The sequence below is a fragment of the Pygocentrus nattereri genome, chromosome 15, assembly GCF_015220715.1.
Source record: "Pygocentrus nattereri isolate fPygNat1 chromosome 15, fPygNat1.pri, whole genome shotgun sequence".
In the NCBI taxonomy this organism is placed as follows: Eukaryota; Metazoa; Chordata; class Actinopteri; order Characiformes; family Serrasalmidae; genus Pygocentrus; species Pygocentrus nattereri.
The window spans coordinates 14,764,419-14,773,928 of NC_051225.1; positions in this window are offsets into that span (position 1 = coordinate 14,764,419).

Genomic DNA, 9,510 nt, shown 5'->3' on the forward strand with positions numbered 1-9,510 from the left:
GTGACAGTAAATATCTCCACATTTACAACCCCAATTCCAATGAAGTTGGGACGTTGTGTAAAGCATAAATAAAAATAGAATATGATGATTTGCAAATGCTTTGCAAGACTCATCGTACCAAAATGCAGCACAGAGCGCCACAGGAAGTCATTCTTACCTGTGGCCATCAAACTCTATAACTCCTCCCTCGGTGTGTGATTCACAAAACTCAATACCTAACTGTTCATATGTGCAATGACAACAATTGTGTGTGCAATAACTCAGAAGGACACTAACTTAATTTAAATAGTTGAACTGCTTTATACCAGATGTTTCATATTTATTATCACAATCACCGCCACTTTACTGTATTCATAAGTACTTAAATCTCGTGTACATACTGCAAATTTCTCTATATTGTTTTAAATTATTAAAGTGTTTATTCTTTTATATAAATAACTGTAATGACTGCAATTTCCCCCTGGGATCAATAAAGGAATCTGAATCTGAATCTAAATCTGAATCTGAATTTTCAATCTATATTTAATTGAATTCACTACAAAGACAAGATATTTAATGTTCAAATGGTAAACTTTATTGTTTTTTGCAAATATTCACTCATTTTGAATTTGATGCCTGCAACACGTTCCAAAGAAGTTGGGACAGGGGCATGTTTACCACTGTGTTACATTATCTTTCCTTTTAACAACACTCAATAAGCGTTTGGGAACTGAGGACACTAATTGTTGAAGCTTTGTAGGTGGAATTCTTTCCCATTCTTGCTTGACATACAACTTCAGTTGTTCAACAGTCCGGGGTCTCCGTATTTTGCGCTTCATAATGTGCCACACATTTTCAATGGGAGACAGGTCTGGACTGCAGGCAGGCCAGTCTAGTAACCGCACTCTTTCACTTTGAAGCTATGCTGCTGTAACACGTGCAGAATGTGGCTTGGCATTGTCTTGCTGAAATAAGCAGGACGTCCCTGAAAAAGACGTTGCTTGGATGGCAGCATATGTTGCTCCAAAACCTGTATGTACCTTTCAGCATTAATGGTGTCTTCACAGATGTGAAAGTTACCCACGCCATGGGCACTAACACTCCCCCATACCATCAGAGATGCTGGCTTTTGAACTTTGCGCTGATAACAATCCGGACAGTCCTTTTCCTCTTTGGCCCGGAGGACACGACGTCCATGATATCCAAAAACAATTTGAAATGTGGACTCGTCAGACCACAGGACACTTTTCCACTTTGTGTCAGTCAAACTCAGATGAGCTCGGGCCCAGAGAAGCCGGCGGCGTTTCTGGGTGTTGTTGATATATGGCTTTCACTTTGCATGGCAGAGTTTTAACTTACACTTGTAGATGAAGCGACGAACTGATTTCACTGACATTGGTTTTCTGAAGTTTTCCTGAGCCCATGTGGTAATATTCGTTACAGAATGATGTTGGTTTTTAATGCAGTGCCAACTGAGGGACCGAAGGTCATGGGCATTCAATGTTGGTTTTCTGTCTTGCCGCTTACTTGTAGAGATTTCTCCAGATTCTCTGAATCTTTTCATGATATTATGTTCTGTAGATGATGAAATCCTTAAATTCCTTGCAATTGCATGTTGAGAAACGTTGTTCTTAAACTGTTGGACTGTTTGCTCAGGCAGTTGTGGTGAACCTCGCCCCGTCCTTGCTTGTGAACGACTTTCAGGGATGCTCCCTTTATACCCAGTCATGACACTCACCTGTTTCCAATTAACCTGTTCACCTGTGGAATGTTCCAAACAGGTGTTTTTTGAGCAACTTCTTTGGAACGTGTTGCAGGCATCAAATTCAAAATGAGTGAATATTTGCAAAAAACAATGAAGTTTATCTGTTTGAACATTAAATATCTTGTCTTTGTAGTGTATTCAATTGAATATAGGTTGAAAAGGATTTGCAAATCATTGTATTCTGTTTTTATTTATGTTTTGAACAACGTCCCAACTTCATTGGAATTGGGGTTTTACATTACAGACTGACATTCGGTGTACAAGAAGGTATTAAAAAAAAGCATTAAAAAAAAGCAAATCCAATCAAAGTCAAGGCATTGATATCAAATATGAATGATACCTAGCCCTATATATTAATATTAGATTGCTGTTAACAGTAAGTGAATCTTATTAGTCCTACAATGGGGCAATTTCACCTTCACATTCACCTTCACATGAAACACCACATATACACTAGTGAATGCACAAACACTAGAGGGCAGTGAGCACGCTTGCCCGGAGCAGTGGGCAGCCCTATCCGCAGCACCCATGGAGCAGTTGAGGGTTAGGTGCCTTGCTCAAGAACACCTCAGTCACATTCCATCGGCTCTGGGGATCGAAAAAGTGACCTTCCGATCACAAGGCTGGTTTCCTAATCTCCAGCCCACGAGCGCCCCACATAAAGCAATCATAAACCACGGTCAACATGGGGCTCGAACCCACGACCCTACGACCCTGAAATTAAGAGTGCTCTACTGACTGAGCTAGTTGGGTGATTATTAATTGAGAGCTTGCGATACAATCCAAAAAGTGACAACTATGAATGTAAGAAAAAAACTTTCCTGCATGGCACCCCAAATATATTTATGCATAATTAGGTTTCTTTTTTGTCAAAAATGTACCATATTGTGGAGCACAAACCACAGCATATATCATATCATGAAATTTGAGTATCATTACACCACTAGAACCTAACATCTAACATCTCTTATGCCATAAATTAAATCAACGTTTTAATTGTGGCTGCGCTGTGTGGTTTTAGGCAGCACAAAAGTAGAATTCAGGCAGGATTCATGAGTTACGCATTCTGCCTCATTCTCTCCAGCTCCCCTCATGTACCACCAGCACCAGCAGCAAGCCAGGAGTGATTAATTACTGGTCTGGAAGATATAAATATGCCTTTCAGCCAGAGATGCTCTGAACGGGCCTTCAGGCCAGGCCCTTCACATCACAGTGGGGCGCTTTTCATTTCACCGCCCGTAAACTAATTCAAACAAGACCTCACCGCAGCAGGCTTGGACCAGAGTGCTCCTGAGAGAGAGTGTAAGAGAGAGAGAGAGAGATCCCCCCCTATCATGTACACTGATAGGGAATCTGTTCTACAGTGGTGTGTGATAACTTCACCATTAAGAACCCAGGTTCAAAGAGTTTTCTTTTTCTAACTAACAGTACCCAACAGTGAGCTAGAACACAGCCTTCTGAGTCAAGGGGCACACAGAACATATAACAGGCAACTACAAGCCAGAACCTTGGCTTGGTTTCCACTGCGTGTGTGTGTCTTTGTGTGTAACATGCTGATCCCATCATGCCTGCTGCCTCTCACACAAAGCAGGCCATGAACAGCCAGCCGAGTTCTCCTCCATAGAGAGTGTTTGTGGTTAGGGCATGAGTGCTGCATGCCCACCCCAAAAACCACAGGGCCTCCCAGATTGTTTGTAATGCCTTTACACACATATCAGTTTCATCTATGGGCACTGAACTACAGATAGATGGCTGGCGTCCAACTCCATATGATACTAGGGCAGAGGGGGAGGCTGAAAAAGGGACGGCCCAGTCTCCAAGTGAACCACTAGAGACCTCTTCAGGGCCTAAGAATAACAGACAGTGTCTCCAGAAACCAGCGACAACCATGACGTCCAAATGTCTAGCAGCCAAAACACCAAGTCTAGAAAATGTCACTGCTGAAAGGAAAATAAAAACAGGATAATGAGTCTAAACATTTAACATCTCACATCTATGCAGAAGCAAAAAAATAATAATCATAAAGAGAAAAAAACAGTTAAAAATGAAAAGAAAAACGGTCCCTTTCAAAAAGTGAAGAAACATCAATGTAATTTCATGGAAAGGAGACAAACAGTGGCTCTATGAAGTTTCTTTAACAGCAGCAATGCATCACTCCTCCAATTATCCAGATTACATGCTCAATTAAGCCTTTAATATGCACCGCAAGTGCCAAATATCCCTGAGCCACTCGTCCGCACACAGATATATAATTAGCAACCAAAGCATTTCTACTAAAGGCATAAAACAGTAAAGCTGTTTAGGCATCCTTGGCGCTTGGTGTTTCAAACATAAGTAGGAGCATAAAGATTCTCCACGTCCATGGGTGAATTTGCAACACTAAAGAACATGCTAAATTAACTTCACATAAATTAACTACATGAACAACAATAAAAGAATAAATAGAAATTTTTCATGATTGTATAGTTAGTAGTGGACAGCATGGTAAAAAATGTATGTTATAATAATTACGAGTACTGATGGTGTTGGTATGTATGACAGCATAGTGTATTTTATATATATATATATATATATATATATATATATATATATACACACAATGATCAAAAAAATAAAGGGAACACTCAAATAACACATCCTAGATCTGAATGAATGAAATATTCTCATTGAATACTTTGTTCTGTACAAAGTTGAATGTGCAATGTACAAAATCACACAAAAATCATCAATGGAAATCAAATTTATTAACCAATGGAGGCCTGGATTTGGAGTCACACACAAAATTAAAGTGGAAAAACACACTACAGGCTGATCCAACTTTGATGTAATGTCCTTAAAACAAGTCAAAATGAGGCTCTATATTGTGTGTGGCCTCCACGTGCCTGTATGACCTCCCTACAACACCTGGGCATGTTCCTGATGAGGTGGCAGATGGTCTCCTGAGGGATCTCCTCCCAGACCTGGACTAAAGCATCCGCCAACTCCTGGACAGTCTGTAGTGCAATGTGACGTTGGTGGATGGAGCGAGACATGATGTCCCAGATGTGCTCAATCGGATTCAGGTCTTGGGAACGGGCGAGTCAGTCCATAGCTTCAATGCCTTCATCTTGCAGGAACTGCTGACACACTCCAGCCACATGAGGTCTAGCATTTCCTGCATTAGGAGGAACCCAGGGCCAACCGCACCAGCATATGGTCTCACAAGGGGTCTGAGGATCTCATCTCGGTACCTAATGCCAGTCAGGCTACCTCTGGCGAGCACATGCAGGGCTGTGCGGCCCTCCACCATTACTGACCCATTGCCAAACCGGTCATGCTGAAGGATGTTGCAGGCAGCAGATCGCTCTCCACAGCGTCTCCAGACTCTGTCACGTCTGTCACATATGCTCAGTGTGAACCTGCTTTCATCTGTGAAGAGCACAGGGCGCCAGTGGCGAATTTGCCAATCCTGGTGTTCTCTGGCAAATGCCAAGCGTCCTGCATGGTGTTGGGCTGTGAGCACAACCCCCATCTGTGGACGTCGGGCCCTCATACCATCCTCATGGAGTCGGTTTCTAACCCTTTGTGCAGACACATGCACATTTGTGGCCTGCTGGAGGTCATTTTGCAGGGCTCTTGCAGTGCTCCTCCTGTTCCTCCTTGCACAAAGGCAGAGGTAGCGGTCCTGCTGCTGGGTTGTTGCCCTCCTACGGCCTCCTCCACATCTCCTGGTGTACTGGCCTGTCTCCTGGTAGCGCCTCCAGCCTCTGGACACTACGCTGACAGACACAGCAAACCTTCTTGCCACAGCTCACATTGATGTGCCATCCTGGATGAGCTGTACTACCTGAGCCACTTGTGTGGGTTATAGAGTCCGTCTCATGCTACCACGAGTGTGAAAGCACCACCAACATTCAAAAGTGACCAAAACATCAGCCAGAAAGCCTAGGAACTGAGAAGTGGTCTCTGGTCCCCACCTGCAGAACCACTCCTTTATTGAGTGTGTCTTGCTAATTGCCAATAATTTCCACCTGTTGTCTATTCCATTTGCACAACAGCATGTGAAATTGATTGTCAGTGGACAGTTTGATTTCACAGAAGTTTGATTTACTTGGAGTTATATTGTGTTGTTTAAGTGTTCCCTTTATTTTTTTGAGCAGTATATATATATATATATATATATATATATATATATATAACCTTATTTGTAGATTAACAATGGCATATTATTCTGGATGTCGTTTCACTTGTAATAAGAACCATACTTAAGAACTGAAGTAAATCCGAAATATTTTTATTAGGCCAACAGTACCAACAGAAATGAACAATATGTAGGTCAATATTGCTTGCTAACCCTAACGAGACAAAGGTGAGTGTATGCAGAGTCCAGAGCAGCTTCCTCTGAGTGTAGCAAAAATGAACTGAAGCTGAAATCAGCTTCTTATACACCAGCTTCTTTTGATTCGTTTGATTTTCCTTCCACCTTATATGGTGCTGCAGGTACATTTACACTGTGAGTACTGCACTAGAGATGCATCAAAACAGATGCTGGTTTGGGTATCGGTCCAGTACCGTGCTCCTTAAAAAATAACAACATACCTATACATGCTGTGACAAAAGCTGAGTGAACACTGCTACACTAGTAAACAAACACAATGTGGGAGGCTCTGTTTAGACAGCAGAGTGTCACTGACTCTGCGACAGTTGGACACAGCGGCTGCGTCTACACAGCAGGTAAAAATGGCCCAAATCAGCTTTTTCTATTTATCTGTGACACATATGTGTGTCTTTGTGTCAGTGTGAACAGATAAACACACTGAATCGGATGTTTTCAATTCCGATTTAAGAATCTTTCACATGTGGTACTGAAATCTGATATGTATCCGATCTGAGGAACTGCGACTCAGTCTGAACAGCCAGATCGGAATTCATGCGACTTTTACGTCAACCCAACTCGACATTTATCATAATTTCACGCTGCTGAGACTCATTTAGAAACATTTAGGCTGATGAAAAGATGGCAGCATCCAAAAAAAATTTAAAGAATCCAAGGACACAACCCAAAGAATTTGCCGTGGCCAAATAACATGCCCTTTTTGCGGCAAACTCAAACACATTCTGGGTGATGAGCCCAGCTGTCAATCATTGGAACCTCATAATCACTCATGTGATGCTGGCAAAGACTAAACAGAAACTAAACTGTGCTATTAACACATATTATTATTATTATTATTATCATGAGAACTCTAATACTTAGATTTTTTTTTTTTTTTTTTTTTTAGACGATCCTTAGGTTAATGTAGTATACCTAATGCGTGATGAACCAACTGTGAAAGAGATTTCTCTGTTTAGTTCCAAAACGCTTAGGAAGTATACAATGGTTCACTGTGGAATACACTTTAAAAGAATGAAGAATCAAAAATTATGCTCCGACGTATTTCGGACATTGCATCACTTCTTGCAAGCCAAAGTTGCGGTGGCATCTCAAACACTACACAGTGATAGTAGCATCCTCTGCATGGCATACCAAACCTGATCATAGAGATTCCTTCTTCTGGGAAAAAAAAACCCTTCATAAGGCACAAAAACTCCAAACTCCCTCTCTTCATTTAACTGTCCACCCCCTCCTTGCTCCATCATTTTAGATTCCCAAGGAGCCAGATGAGCGAGTAGGAATCTGGGAAGAGAAATGGCCGCCGGGTTCCCCTCCTACCTATTCTCCTCACTCGGCTCCAGATTTTTATTAATTTTATTTAATTATCCCGAGAAGCTCTTTTTACACTGCACCACTGCTGCCGGTGGCCCACTCCCACAGTGTGAGCTGTGTAATTTAATAAAACCCCATTTAAGAGGGAATTTGATTAAAAAATTAAGCTGCCATGATCACCCCACCTCCACCCCCCCAAGTCAGGATGTGATCCAATATTTCACATTATGAACATGTCGAGCAGAAATTATCACCGCAGGACAAATTAATACTTCCTATAGAAATCCTATGATGACATGAGTTGGTCTCTATGAAGGAGAATGTATAGCGAAGTTGTGGAAGAGGAAGTGTGAAGTGCATTCTCTCTTTCATCATAGGTGTTCTTTTCTCCCCCCTCCATCCCCCAGCACTTCTACTGCCTTCCCATCTTACCCCACACTCAAATTACTATTCATAATTCACCATTTTCCACTTCCTCTTCTACCGTCGAACGACTGACTGGGTGCAAATCAAACAACTCTGATGGAAGTCGCTTTTGCCTTCCACGTATTTAGTGCGCATGACGACACTAGCCTGCAATTTCACATGGAGGTGTGCAAGGAAGATCCGAGCCCATGTTGCCTGCCTGCCGCTTTTGAAAATGGCCCCTATCACCTAATTGTTTACACACAGAATAATGGCTCTTTGAAATCATATCCTGTGTCTGTTACCCTGCCAGGACCCGTGCACAAAACCCCGCTGATACAAAAAATCTGCAAGCTGTCAATTCATATCGTGTGTGAGAGACGGACAGAGGCAAAGGAGGGGAAAAAAGAGCAGCAAAGCTAAATGCAATATGTACACTGGACCTTATAGCTTAAATGCCTTTTCTGGCATCATAGTTTTGCAGGAGAAACATAATCCGCACAATTAATGCCTGAAAATTATAGCCTGGATCTAGTGGTGGTTTTGAAGCATAAGTTATTGATTTGGAAATGAAAACCTGTACTCTTCAAGGTTAAATCCAGTCCACCCTCATTACAGCTTTGTCCTTGAGAGGCCCCGCATTAGGGGCCGTGGCGAGGAGCAGAGAGGGGCTGCTTTAATGAAGGTGAATTTAATGGGATTTAATGTAGCTAGGGGCAATGGAGCAGCAGAGATAGGGTTTTAACAAAGAGCCGGGGAGCAAGGGTACAGCCCGGAGAGCAGCCATTTTCCATTCTTTTTATTTATTTCACCATTCAGCCAGACGGGATGAAAGCATACCATGTCTTAGTTGTAAGTGGGTCCCGCGAGTCAGCACTTACACTCTGCGCCGGAGTCGGGCTGGAAAAAGACCCTGGCTTTTCCACCCCTGCCATCCACACCGTCTATTGTACAGTCCAAAATAACATATGATTTAGAGAAAGAATAAAAATCCATTCCACACACATAACCTTTAAACTTGCGCTGAGAACAATGCAAGGCAAAAGCTGCTCTGCTGAAAAAGCTGGCAAAATGGTTCAAAATAAAATTTTAACCAAAAAATGTCTTTATATGCTACACTAGTAAGAATTGTGTGCTTAATGAAACACTGCATAGTATTCAGTACTGTCTCAGCTCAGAACCAGCACAAGCACAGAAGTTTCCTTCAAGTTCAATTCCAGTTATCTTTTTCTGATGCAACATAACTGCGTAGTGTAGTAGCCAGCTTCTCTCCGGAACATACTCCCTCTCTCTTTGAAGCAAAAGTAAATGACTTCCTCTTACTATACAGTATCTCCGCTATCTGACCACGGGGTGTACTAGTGCCTTGAGCTCCCTCCTGCAAAAAGAAGCCGAGGCTGAGCGGCAATTCAAGGAGTTGTCTACTCTCAGACTTGCCTCCATCATTAATTGTGAGTAGCTTACACGAGATGTGTAGGCCATTGGCTGAGCAGTAACATAGAGCTGGTGCTGCAAGGTCATGTCTCTCTTCCAGCTGCACCCTCGACTTCTCGTGCGCTTGATGCAAACAATGTGTGCTTTCTGCAAATAACATTAAACAGCCCGCTCCTACAGTAATGCCCCATAAATATGCCTAAATCTCGAAGAGCAAAAATAATTACTTTCATACCTTTTT